This window comes from Cervus canadensis, chromosome 8, assembly GCF_019320065.1.
Source record: "Cervus canadensis isolate Bull #8, Minnesota chromosome 8, ASM1932006v1, whole genome shotgun sequence".
NCBI lineage: Eukaryota > Metazoa > Chordata > Mammalia > Artiodactyla > Cervidae > Cervus > Cervus canadensis.
The window spans coordinates 61409714-61424286 of NC_057393.1; the positions used below are offsets into that span (position 1 = coordinate 61409714).

Consider the following 14573-nt stretch of genomic DNA (forward strand, 5'->3'; position numbering starts at 1 on the left):
TTCAAATTTTCAAGGCAGAGAGGACTCTTCAAAAAGTGACTCTTGCTTTATCTTCTAATAAAGCTCTTTGCCCAGAATATCTTTTCTTCCTTGCATCTGCCTCACCTTTTTGATCAAATGTTTCTTCTACTGTCTTTTCTGAATTTATCTCCATCCACATAGCATAGCAAAGCATGAGTGCTCAGGCGTGTCTGACTCTTTGTGACCCCATGGATTCTAGCCCACCAGACTCCTCTGTCCATGGGATTTCCCAGTCAAGAATACTGGAGCAGAATGCCACTTCCTCTTCCAGGGGATCTTCCCGACCCAGGGATCTCATCCGCATCTCTTCTGTCTCCTGAATTGGTGGGCAGATCCCACTAGCGCCACCTGGGAAGACTTCACTGCACTGAAGTAACTTGTGTGAAAGTGAAAGTCACTCAGTCGTAGCTGACTCTTTGCGATCCCCATGGACTAAACAGTCCACAGAATTCTCCAGGCCAGAATGCTGGAGTGGGTAGCCTTTCCCTTCTCCAGGGGATCTTCCCAACCCAGGGATTGAACCCAGGTCTCCCACTTTGCAGGCAGATTCTTTAGCAACTTGTGTGGTAGGATAATATTTTTGAAATGTTTCCTTCAATCACCTTGTCATTGGTCTTCCATGCTGTCTTTCTCTAGATCTGTGGTTTTGACTCTTTTCTGACCCCTGTCATCTCTGGGAGGTTGTCTCTCTGTCGGGAGGCACTGTTGGCAAGGCAGGTGGAGGTTACCTCCTCATTCCTGCTTTATCAAAAGGCATTAACTTTTTTCTATTGTACAACCCAGTCTTCAAAGAAGGAATACACTGGAAAACAGGTTAATAGTTTTAAAAATTTTGAACTGTAAAGCTTAACCTGAAGAAGACTGGACAGATAGAAAATGTGGGCTGTGAAAGGATAGATTAGGAAGGTAACAGTGACAGGATCTTTCTCACAGATAGGATACTGGCTGAAGCTGTGGAAAGGTGGGCAATCACATTTGGGGTCACAGACTCTGGGAGACCTCAATAGTGATCAGGAGTTATCCATTTGTGCAACAGAATTTTAGAGCCAGAAGGAATTATAAGATCCTCTAATCCGTCTTCCTTACTGTACAAGTGAAGAATGAATCCCTAGAGAAACCAAGTGGCTTTCTCAGGTTACTGGATCACACCATGATCTTGTGGCAGGATTAAAATTGGATTCTTCTAGACTTCCTGTGTGTGCCCTTCCCACCACATTCACTTACTCTACATGTAAGACCAGGGCATCCCTGGTGGCTCAGATGGTAAAGAATCTGCCTGCAACGAGGGAGACCCATGTTTGATCCCTGGATCAGGAAGATCCACTGGAGGAGGAAATTTGAACCTACTTCAGTATTCTTGCCTGGAAAATCCCACGGACAGAGGAGCCTGGGGTGCTATAGTCCATGGTGTTGCAAAGAGTCCTGGGGACATGACTAAGTGATTAATACTTTCACTTGCACATGTAAGATCAGTCCTTCCTGCAAATCTCTGGAAATGATCATTACCAACAGAATGATTCCAGTCTTGACTGCTCATTGTTCTGCTCTCTGATAAGGGAAAAAAGTGACTTTGGCATGAGTCTCCTGAAAACCTTACGGTACAAGCTGGTGTCTGAAACTTTACACATGAGGGGATTTGAGACACTCAGCTACTTTTGCACTGTGGTTGGAGCAAACTGATCCTAAACCTCAGCTCAGAGATCTCTTTTCCAACCCTGTTGAGCAGCCCAGGGACTCAGCGAGGGGTCTGAGTTTGAGATAATCCAGACTGAACCCATCACTGACCCCTTACCTCAACACACATGCACATGGGTGTGTATACACAAACACACATACTCTCTGTCTCTCCCTCTCAATATCACTTATCTTGGCCTAAGCTTGTCTGCCTGTACCACCTGTGACCTGGATGTTATGATCACCATAAGGCCAAAAGGGAACCATCCAGGAATCATGTAGCTAATGGAATTCTGTCTTCACAAAAGCAGCCTCAGTGTTTTCCAGTCAAGCTGCCGCTCTCTGTTTGCTTACGCAGTAATTCTGCAAACCATCATTCAGTGCCAGCAGGGGAAGAATAAACTGGTTCTCGTTTCCCCAAATTAATCCAAGTTAGCATTTTGTAGGGATTGCATTTATCATCTCATAACATTTTGACAAATGAGGATCCTCCACATCCTTTCCTTGTTAGTCTGTATACCCAGCCCTCTGTGTTGCTTAGACATTCCCACTCCAGGGCTAATTTCAAGAAATTCCAGAAAATGGTTAAAAACTAAGGTTGTAAGATGCTTTAGATGTGGGTGAATGCTCTTTGCCTCTTTTTTTGGTAGAGAAAAACCTGTCCTCTCACTTCTTCATCACTCACATCCCAGAGAGCAAATATGCTTCATCTGACTGGTAATAGCTACCCATGTCCTATCTTGGGAAGGATCTTAAAGTCTTGTTTGGACTCACAAGGAGTCCAAGGAAGAGAGACATAATACATTAGTGATGTACGATGGCCTGAGCTTCAGGAAAATAATGAGCAAGTCTCCTGCATGGTTTCAGTTTTTGATTTAGGTAGAACATGAGACTACGGCTAAAGGTGGAGATGAGGGAGAGGCATGCTCATTCTGTGAGTCCCAAGCTAGGCCTCCACTGTCCCCCGGAACAACACTGACTTGGCAGTCCAACACATACCTGGTCTTGTCCTTATCCACTCTGTCTCTTGCCTTATACACTAAAAACACCATTCTCTTTTGTAACATGACAACATTCCATAACAAGCCCTGAACAACTCTTAGAATCTAGACAAGTTGGAAGCCACTATAAAATACATATTTCTTCTGAAGATAAGCTTTAGAAGGAAACATTCTGAAAGTCTTATTGTCCCTTGTTCATGTCTGGCCTATCAGAATTTATTATGACTCAGATACAAAGGCTCTTGAATGGATATAGAATAAAGATAGACTCATGGGCATGGTCCAGACCCATGATTTGATTGCCATATAAAGTTTATGGTAGAAGTTTGTCTCCTTCATGACCCAAACGAAACCCACCACTAACCCAGTCAACCTCATCTACTCCAGTGGCTCCTAGACTATTAATAGTAACATCTGTCTGACCTGGGAACTTGTAAGAAATTAAAATCTCAACCCTACTTACATACTTGCTCTCACACTTACTCTACTCATACTCACTTACTCATATTTACTCTATTCACTCTCACATTTACTGAATCAGAGTTTCTGAAATTGGGGTGCAGCAATTTATTTTTGAGACAATCACTTGAGTGATTCTGATGCATGCCAACATTTGAAAATCAACATCTTGCAATGCTGCCTAATAGCATTTTCTGCAATGATGGAAAGCATGTCCTACGTTTGTACTGTATACTATCACAGTCACTAGCCACATGAGACTCCTGAGCATTTGAAATGTGCAAGTCAGCAATTTAATTTTTAATTTTACTGAATTTTAATAAATTTAAATGTACCTAGGCATATGTGGCAAGTGGCCAATATACAAGATAGTGTAACTCTAGGATGGTAGTATTTAAATATTTGGGGTTCTGAGAACTTTTTGAGAATCTTGTGAAATCTATAAACCTATCCAGAGGAAAAAATGCACCTGTTCCAATAAACAAAATTTGGTAAACAGCTTCTGGAGGTTAAAGGAAGTTGCAGAGCATTCAAAAGAATTCATTAAGTATCCACTCTCAAAATTTCCAGCAGAATTTACAATTTACAAGTTGTAGTTAAACTGTTAAATAAATCATCTTTATATATATCATGTAAAACTTATTTTCTAAACCAATGAAAACACAGATTGACGTCTAAGATGTGTATTCAAAAACATTTCACCGAAACAGCAAACCAATTTTCTGGACCCAGAAACAGCTGTGATGCTAAACATTAGAAATCCCAGCAAAGTTTTACAAAATTTTAGAAACCCCAACAAAATTCTAATTTTGCCTAAGAACATCTGTCCCCATTTAAAAATATCCCTCAATTGTTGCCAATGATATGTGTTGCAACACTGGTCAGGCCAGTAGGATAGAAAACCTATGCAGGAAAGTACAGAGCTGCCTGCAATGTTTGGATATCTGATAGGATGGATGCCACCTTCCCCCGGAAGACTATGCTCTTGTAGAAGGACTGATCTGCAGGTGGAAGGTAAATTTTGTCCCCTATCTCCAAAATCTTTTCTGCTGTAGAAACAGGTGGTTCTGAGGTCTATATGCCAATCTCCCCACCTTTCGTATTCCTCTATAACTATTTAAATCCCACCATGTCTGAAGCTCAGCTGAAAAATGCTGCCTCCACTATGTAATACTAAGCTTTCCATTTTGCAGAATCTTAGACTACACATCCTTTCCTCCACCGCCCCAATCACAGCATTTGTAACATCCACCTGAAAATTTGCAAATTATACTTCCGTCTTCTCAATTACAAGTTCATCCAGGAGAGGGGTTGTATATTTTTACTTTTTGTAACTTGCATATTTCCCACCTCAGAGATGAAAGCAAGATAGGCATATACACACACTTATCAAGTAAATAACTCAGATTTAACTAGTATTTGAGTGCGCATATGTAACAAATCTTGTGCCAGACAATGTCACATGTATCCTTGCATTCAGTTACCACAACAGCCTTGAGAGGCATATAGCACTAGATTCATTTTGAAGATAAGGATATGAAGTCTTAGAGATATTGGACAAATTTTCCAATCCTAGTGTAAAGTTAAATTTAAGTTAGGGCATCAGCGTGAAGACACCTAGGTTCAAATAGCAGATCCACCATCTATAGCTGTGTGACACTGGATGTGCTGTTTATGTGAAACCCCAGTTCTTTCAAGAAATAGGGCTGGTAATTGTACCTAACTCACAGGGAGAAAATAATATTAGTGCACAGAATACTGCCCACATCATGACTTCTAAATATCTTTGTCCAGTAAAAGTAATCAGTTTTTCTTGGACAAATGGTTAATTTCAGGGTTAGGATAAGAGAAACCTAAGTCTGAAGAAAAGAAGAAAAATAAGGGACAGTACAATAAATAAAAGGAGAACATAAAAAATACCAGGTCAAATGAAAGAGTCTCCACATGGGAAAATCTTAGACAACTCAATTGACAAAATAAAGATAGCAACAGATTATAATCCACAGAATAAAGTAAGGAACTGAGAGCATAATGAAATAAACATAAATATATATAGGTACATTGATAGATGGTAAGAAAAAAACAGGACACTTTTCCTCACAACAAAATTTCAACTAATAAATATGGAAGGTGCGATGGATGTAGATAAACAACCACTTGGCCAACACCACAGTAATACTCGTGCAGGGAAGTACCACCAATGGATGCTAAGACTGATTATGAGACTCTGATGAGAAACAGACTACTTCAGTTCAGTTCAGTTTAGTTCAGTCGCTCAGTTGTGTCTGACTCTTTGCGACCCCATGAATCACAGCACACCAGGCCTCCCTGTCCATCACCAACTCCTGGAGTTTACTCAAACTCATGCCCATCGAGTCGGTGATGCCATCCAGCCATCTCATCCTCTGTTGTCCCCTTCTCCTCCTGCCCCCAATCCCTCCCAGCATCAGAGCCTTTTCCAATGAGTCAGCTCTTTGCATGAGGTGGCCAAAGTATTGGACATACTTCCAATACTTTGAAAAGTATCTCCAATACTTTTCAGCTTCAGCATCATTCCTTCCAATGAACACCCAGGACTGATCTCCTTTAGGATGGACTGGTTGGATCTCCTTGCTGTCCAAGGGACTCTCAAGAGTCTTCTCCAACACCACAGTTCAAAAGCATCAATTCTTTTTTTTTTTTTTTTTGGCATTATAATACTTTTATTTATTTATTTTTTCTTTTTATTTTATTTTATTTTTTAATTTTTTTATTAGTTGGAGGCTAATTACTTCACAACATTTCAGTGGGTTTTGTCATACATTGATATGAATCAGCCATAGATTTACACGTATTCCCCATCCCGATCCCCCCTCCCACCTCCCTCTCCACCCGATTCCTCTGGGTCTTCCCAGTGCACCAGGCCCGAGCACTTGTCTCATGCATCCCACCTGGGCTGGTGATCTGTTTCACCATATGAACCCACCTCCCAGAATATTGGAAATAAAAGAAAAACTAAACAAATGGGATCTAATGAAACTTAAAAGCTTTTGCACTACAAAGGAAACTATAAGTAAGGTGAAAAGACAGCCGTCAGATTGGGAGAAAATAATAGCAAATGAAGAAACAGACAAAGGATTAATCTCAAAAATATACAAGCAACTCCTGCAGCTCAATTCCAGAAAAATAAATGACCCAATCAAAAAATGGGCCAGAGAACTAAACAGACATTTCTCCAAAGAAGACATACAGATGGCTAACAAACACATGAAAAGGTGCTCAACATCACTCATTATTAGAGAAATGCAAATCAAAACCACAATGAGGTACCATTACACACCAGTCAGGATGGCTGCTATCCAAAAGTCTACAAGCAATAAATGCTGGAGAGGGTGTGGAGAAAAGGGAACCCTCTTACACTGTTGGTGGGAATGCAAACTAGTACAGCCACTATGGAAAACAGTGTGGAGATTCCTTAAAAAACTGGAAATAGAACTGCCATATGACCCAGCAATCCCACTTCTGGGCATACACACTGAGGAAACCAGATCTGAAAGAGACACGTGCACCCCAATGTTCATTGCAGCACTGTTTATAATAGCCAGGACATGGAAGCAACCTAGATGCCCATCAGCAGATGAATGGATAAGAAAGCTGTGGTACATATACACCATGGAATATTACTCAGCCGTCAAAAAGAATTCATTTGAATCAGTCCTAATGAGATGGATGAAACTGGAGCCCATTATACAGAGTGAAGTAAGCCAGAAAGATAAAGAACATTACAGCATACTAACACATATATATGGAATTTAGAAAGATGGTAACGATAACCCTATATGCAAAACAGAAAAAGAGACACAGAAATACAGAACAGACTTTTGAACTCTGTGGGAGAAGGTGAGGGTGGGATGTTTCAAAAGAAAAGCATCAATTCTTCAGCACTCAGCTTTCTTTATAGTCCAACTCTCACATCCATTCATGACCACTGGAAAAACCATAGCCTTGACCAGACAGACCTTTGTTGGCAAAGCAATGTCTCTTTTTAATATGCTATCTAGATTGGTCATAACTTTTCTTCCAAGGAGCAAGCATCTTTGAATTTCATGGCTGCAGTCACCATCTGCAGTGATTTTGGAACCCAAAAAAATAAAGTCTGACACTGTTTCTACTGTCTCCCCATCTATTTCCCATGAGGTGATCGCACCAGATGCCATGATCTTAGTTTTCTGAATGTTGAGCTTTAAGTCAACTCTTCACTCTCCTCTTTGACTTTCATCAAGAGGCTTTTCAGTTCCTCTTCACTCTCTGACATAAGGGTGGTGTCATCTGCATATCTGAGGTTATTGATATTTCTCCCGGCAATCTTGATTCCAGCTTGTGCTTCTTCCAGTCCAGCATTTCTCATGATATACTCTGCATATAAGTTAAATAATCAGGGTGACAATATACAGCCTTGACGTACTGCTTTTCCTATTTGGAACCAGTCTGTTGTTCCATGTCCAGTTCTAACTGTTGCTTCCTGACCTGCATATAGGTTTCTCAAAAGGCAGGTCAGGTGGTCTAGTATTCCCATCTCTTTCAGAATTTTCCACAGTTTGTTGTAATCCACACAGTCAAAGGCTTTGGCATAGTCAATAAAGCAGAAATAGATGTTTTTCTGGAACTCTCTTGCTTTTTTGATGATCCAGCAGATGTTGGCAATTTGATCTCTGGTTCCCCTGCCTTTTCTAAAACCAGCTTGAACATCTGGAAGTTCACAGTTCATGTATTGCTGAAGCCTGGTTTGGAGAATTTTGAGCATTACTTTACTAGCGTGTGAGGTGAGTGCAATTGTGTGGTAGTTTGAGCATTCTTTGGGATTGCCTTTCTTAGGAATTGGAATGAAAACTGACCTCTTCCAGTCCTGTGGCCACTGCTGAGTTTTCCAAATCTGCTGGCATATTGAGTGCAGCACTTTCACAGAATCATCTTTCAGGATTTGAAATAACAGACTACATAGATAGTCTCAAATTATCCTCCCACAGGATAATTATTAAATTCAAAGGCAAAACCACAACTTTAAAGTGGGGAAAACTCACAAACAGATATATGGACAGAGGAGTCTGGCAGGCTACAGTTCAGAGGGTGGCAATGAATCAGATATAATACAGAGAATAACAACATTCTCATTTTCTTCCACTATGTATATATTTTTGAGATTTTTCCATGCTGTTTTGTGTATGAGTAGTTCAGTGCTTTTTTTGACCCAGTAATATCCCATTGTATGGACATACCAATATATTTGGAGTTGGGTTGTTTCCTTTTTTGGTTTTGGCTACTATGAACAATGCTGATAGAAACATTTGTGGACAGGGAAGTATGGCATGTTTGCAGTTCATGAATGTTCATCCATCCACTAATTGATAGATATTTGGATTTCACCTTGTTAGAGATTTTTTAGATATCATGCACTATAATTTTTAAAAATCTTTCATTTTGAATTAATTTCCAACTCACAAAAAGTTGAAAAATTAGTCAAAAGAATTCTTTCAGAGTCCCCCAATATTAACATCTTATATAACCACTGTACTATTATCAAACATTAATACAATACCATTGTCTCCTCTAAATACCTGACTCGAAATTTTCCTATTGTTGCATCAATATCCTTTTTTTGGTAGAGGATCCAACCCATGGTCTCTCATTGCATTTAGTCATCACATCTCCTTAGTTTCCTTTAATCTGGAACAGTTGCCCATTCTTTCTTTGTTTTATAAGACATAATTTTTTAAAGTACTGGGTATTTATTTTTGTGAAATATCCCTCAATTTGGATTTTTTAGATGTTTCTTCATGAGTAAATTAAGGCAATGCATATTTGACAAGAATAACTTGCTGGTGCTTTTTCACTGTATTATATCAGGAGGTACATAATATTAATCTGTGATGTTAATTTGGATAACTCAGTTTAGATGAGAACTCAGTTTAGGTTATATCCATGGATGAAGATATAGTACATTCATGAAATGGACTATTATTATCTAGAAAAAGGGCTGAAGTATTGATGCATATGATAGCATAGATGAACCTTGAAAACATCATACTAAGTGAAATTCAAAGCCAGTCACAAAAGACCACATTCTATGATTCCATTCATATGAAGTCCAGAACTGGAAAATCTACAGAGATAGAAAGCAGATGACTGGTTGGCAGGGGTTTGAGAGTATATGGGGAATGGAGAGTGATTTCAAATGAAGAGGGGATTCCTTCCTGGAATACTGAAAATGTCCTAAAATTATATAATGGTGACAAGTGTACAACTCTGTAAATCTACTAAAAAGAGCTATACTGTTACACTTTAAATGAGTAAATTTTATTATATGTGAATTATATCTCAATAAAACTATTTTTAAAAGAATAGTGTCTGGCACATATAAATGTTTCAATAAATGTGGCACACACACTGCTGCTGCTGACAACGATGATTGCTGGTGGTGATACTGTTGTTGTTTCCTCACTGGAGCTCATGGCCTGCCCAGCATCAACTTGTAAGGCTTGTAAGCAGACTGGGGAAAAACGGCTTACTTATTTAACTGTCTTTTCCTATGCATGGGGCAGCCAGACAATCTCTTTCTCCACTAACTGAGGAAAAAACAAGGGTTGAAGAACGAGTCATTTCAGTTGCAAGCACAGATGCAAAGATGAAGATGCCAAAATTCCAGGTCACAAACTGTGACCCAGGAGAGACAGAGCCATCTATTTAGCTTTTACGGATTTCTTTTGAAGTATCTTTCTGTTGTTTACTAAATAATCAATTTATTTTTCAGCTTTCAAAGGGCTGCATTACTGCCATGCATCTTCGTTCAGTTCCCAATGCATCCATCAGGTAAGAAAAATCCAGGTATGCTTGTTGCAGGTGCAAAGACTTGATCAGGCTGACAAAAAGCTGTGAATTTTTAGAGGCAGAGACTGGGGGTAAACTTTAGAGGGCTTTGCATGCCAGGTGGGAGGAGTTGATCACACAGGCAGGTGGCACATTATATAGGCCCACATTCCAGCCCTCGGGACTTGCAGACCATCTCCCATCTCTACAAATGGAAATACTGAAGAGAGCATGAATGCCACCTTTTCTTGGGTCTCAGATCAGCCTCAAACAGCTGTCATTAATCTTGAGGAGCTTCCAAACATAGTATTTGGCTGGAATTTATGAGAGGACTGTGAGGCTTGCTCCTTGCTGCTCACAGCCTCCAATCCTTGATTATTGTGAATGAAGCAAAGCCAAAGAAAACAATGCTGATGGCTGAGCACAGGCAGAGCCAGCCCTGAGTTGTCACAATCAAAACTCACAAACAGTTGTTCCACTGCACAAGCCCATCCAGCAGGCTTTTCTGAAATTAATAAATGTCCATGGGGTTCTCCTCAAAAGGAAGCTCTGGTACTCTGCAAGAAAACAGAAAGGGGAGAAGGCCAAAGGGAATTGCTCTCTGAAGCTACATTCTTAACTAATTTGTTCCGAATCTCCTCCAGTCATACATGTGAGAAATGACATCTGAGGGCAAAGGGTAACAGTTCAGAGATAAAACAAGTTGAAGGCATTTAAAGTGCTTGCCAAGGAAAAGTGCTCATCTGATAAAAATTTAGACAGGAAGGATGCCAAAAACCAGGAGAGACACAACTGAGAGATGTGATGAGGTGATTGCTGGTCCAGCTGTCAGACTTGTCAATGGTGTGGAGATGCCAGATTTTAACTCAAATGCAATGTCAGCTCCAGAGCTGCCTCTATTTCCCTGCATGGTTTTCATTAAGAAAGCACGAAGACTTGGTTCCAACTATAAATACATTATTTGGGGCCAGTTCAAGATGTAAATTGGTTGGTTGATCTGTCTCCTCTTCAAAAACAGGATAGAAGTAGAAGGAAGAGAATACAGTCTGACACCTTCACCATCACAACACTGGAATAGAACCAGGGAGGATTTACTTGAGTTGTAGCTGTGAGCAGGCTGGAAGATAAGACATGAAGGGCAGGGTGGGGCTTGAATTGCCTTGAGGAAGGCCGTATTTTCTATATTAGTATTTCAGAGTCCCACCAGAAACAATGGTATGAGGAGTGGCAACTCCTGTATAATTCAGGAATGTCAAACCAGATCAGGATTCTGTGTTACCATAAATCCTGACCATAAATATAGGCCTAGGTATATGTGGGCTGTAAGACTGTAGGCAACATTGTGTTCCATCTGCTTGCTTAAAATATGTAAGATAAATATACAAAAAGAAAGGTTGAACTTTTTTTATAGGAAAGAAAAGGACTAGGGCCATTGAAGTATACCCTCCCATTAAGGTGTTCTTAAGGAATTGGGTGAAGAAAAGGGGACAATTTAAAGCTCCTGATATAATTATAGTTATCAAATACTTACTTGTTTCTTTCAAATTATTATTCTCCTCTCATAATCCACGAAACTCACCATAATGAATCTGTTCAGGGTACTGGAAGGCAAGAAACTTGTACCCCAACCCACCACCAACAGAAAGTTAATGAATAGAGGGAATATCTTCTTAGATAATTTAAAAGTCAGTGTACAACATCAAAGCCTCTTTCTCCTGTTATGCTTGCCAACTCAGTGCTCTCTCTAGTTTCTATACTTAGCAGAGTACACCCAGACCTTTTTAAACATAAACTTCTTAGCCAGATATGAATATTCTTCTTGGTGGAACAAACATCCATATTTAGATCCTGTAGGCATTGTCCCCCAAAGGAAGCATCAGGGCCAGGAGATTTAGGAAACACTAAAGTTTCCTTACAAAGATGGCTCGGCTGATGTCTCTTGCTTGCAGGCACATGGTAGACTTTGAAGCATGATAATCCATAAGCAATGAGCTATCAAGGAGATGTTGGGTGAAAAGAGGGTTTTCTGATACTTTCAATTCTAATCAAGAAGGGTTATAGGGAGCTAATTTACCCCTCAACACCTGAAACAACTAAGACATTGAACAAAATGTATGAAAGACGACTTTTCAATCATTCAATACATGGTAGTGCTGGATGGTATGCACTAGGGGAGGGGAAACAAATGAGGTAATCTCCAGGGTTGTTTAATTTACTGCCCAAAGAGAATTTCCAGGTCACACAACAGGAAACAGGGACCTAAGTGGAGCCCACAGTTTCTCTGAATAGAAGAGGTGGTGCTAGGAGAAAGAGGTCAAATTAGCTAAAATTCAAAGGGTAGTCTACTGAAGAGGAAAGAGCTGCACTGAAAGAGCTCTGGGAAATGGCAGATAATCAGTCTCAAGTCTTTAGCTGACCAGGGCATGTATATAAGGCAATTACATGAGTCTTGGAAGAGAACCACCTGAAAGGAACACAAGGAATAATCCCAAGACACAGAGCTGGGAAGAGTTCATATTCCCACCACCTATGGAAATTCTGTTAATGGAAATGGAAAACCTGTTAAATCATGGGGCTATGGATAGAGTACCCAGAGGATGTAGGCTCAACAGCAGGGCAAAATTTTTCCTAGATTAAGGCAGCTTTTGTGTCAACTAGCAAAACGCAAAAGCAAATCTTGAAAGGCAACAAATCAAGGAAACAATGAAAGGTATATACACTGGAAAAGAAGAAAAAAACAGTCTCTATTTGCAGACAACATGACTGGCTATTTAGAAAGCCCCACTGAATCTATAAAATAACTCCTAGAATAAGTGAGTTCAATAAAGTGTCAGGTATAAGACTGACAAGGAAAAATCAATTCCATTCTCTACATGCTAAAAATGAATAAGTGAAATCTGAACTCAGTAATTCAGTGCTATTTAAAATTGCTGAAAGAATATGAAATACTTAGGTATAAATAATGAAATACATAAAAGATCTTTATGATGAAAATTACAAAAAGTTGTAAAAAGTAATTTTTAAAAATTCTGTTCACTTGGAGATGGATACCATGTTCATGGATTTGAAGACTCATTGTGGTTAAAATCTCATTCTTCCTAAACTGATCTATAGGTTTAACACCTACAAAAATCTCAACAAATACCTTCATAGACATAGGCAAGCTTACAAAAGGAAAGGAGTTAGAATAGTTAAAACAATTTTCAAAAGAATAAAATGGGAGAAATCACTCTTTTGAATATTAAAGTTTATTATGGAAATGTATATTATTGCTGGAAAGATAGATTTATCATTGGCACAGTACAGACAACCCAGAAAAAGATCCACACAAATATGAACAATTGATTTTTTAAAATGGAGCAAAACAATTCAATGGAGAAAGAAGAATACTTACAATAAATGATGCTGGGGGAAACTGGACATTCACTAGCCCAAACAAACAAACACACACCTCAAAACCTCATACTTTATACAAATTTAACACAATGGAAATCATCAGCTTAAATTTGGAATGTAACGAAACTCCCTAATTTCCCCAAAAGATATTTGGAATAGAGAACTAGGCAGAATTTATAGGGTTGAGACCAAAGCACAATTCATAACAGGAAAATTTGATATTTTAGACCCCATCAGAATTTAAAATGTTTGGCCAGTGAGAGAGAGATGTTTTTTTTTAAAGGTGCAAAGGAAAAAGTACATTATGCGGCAAAAAATTTAAGTCAGAAGTAGATAAGATAAAGGTAACTGAAAAATCTGAACATATTTAGAAATAAAATATTAAATAAAACTGTAATTCAAGAAAGAAATCAAACTGAAAATTTTAAAAACTAATTAAAACAATATATCAAAATTTGGAGAATGGATCTGAAACATTATTTAGAACAAAATTTATAGGACTGAAGATCAATATTAGAAAAAATAGGTCTCAAATCAGTGCCTTCCCCTCTAACTTAAGGCTTCCCTTGTGGCTCAGCTGGTAAAGAATCCACCTGCAATGTGGGATACCTGGGTTCGATCCCTGAGTTGGGAAGATCCCTTGGAGAAGGAAAAGGCTACCCACTCTAGTATTCTAGCCTGGAGAATTCTATGGGTTGTATAGTCCATGGGGTCACACAGAGTCGGACACGACCGAGCGACTTTCACTTCACTCCACTAACTTAAAAAAACTTAAAAGGAAAACTAAAAGGAAAGCAAGCAGCAAAGAAATAATAAAAATAAGAGCAAATATTAATAAAATTGAGAACAAAAAAAAAAAAAGAAAATCAAAGATGGTCTTGGAAAAGATCAATAAAACCATATGCCTCTAGTCAGACTGAATCAGAAAAAATGAGAGAACACTTAAATTAGCAATACCAAGAATGAAAGAAGTAACAGTAATACAGATTCTACTGAAATTAAAAAGATAATAGAACTTTATAAATAATTGTATGCCAATAATTGCAACAAAAGAAGTAAAATAACTAAATCTTTGGTAAATACAAAACATGAAAGTTCATTCAAGAAAAAATGTACAGCCTGAATAGCACTATATATATTAAATAAAATTAATTTGAACTAAAAATTCTCCCTAAGATC

At 38.8% G+C, this 14573-nt stretch overlaps 1 protein-coding gene across 3 annotated transcripts in view; it reads right to left on the bottom strand.

Moving 5' to 3' along the window:
* LRMDA (leucine rich melanocyte differentiation associated) overlaps positions 1-14573 on the bottom strand; it is a 1119641-nt gene that overhangs the window by 49877 nt on the left and 1055191 nt on the right. The window lies entirely within an intron of this gene.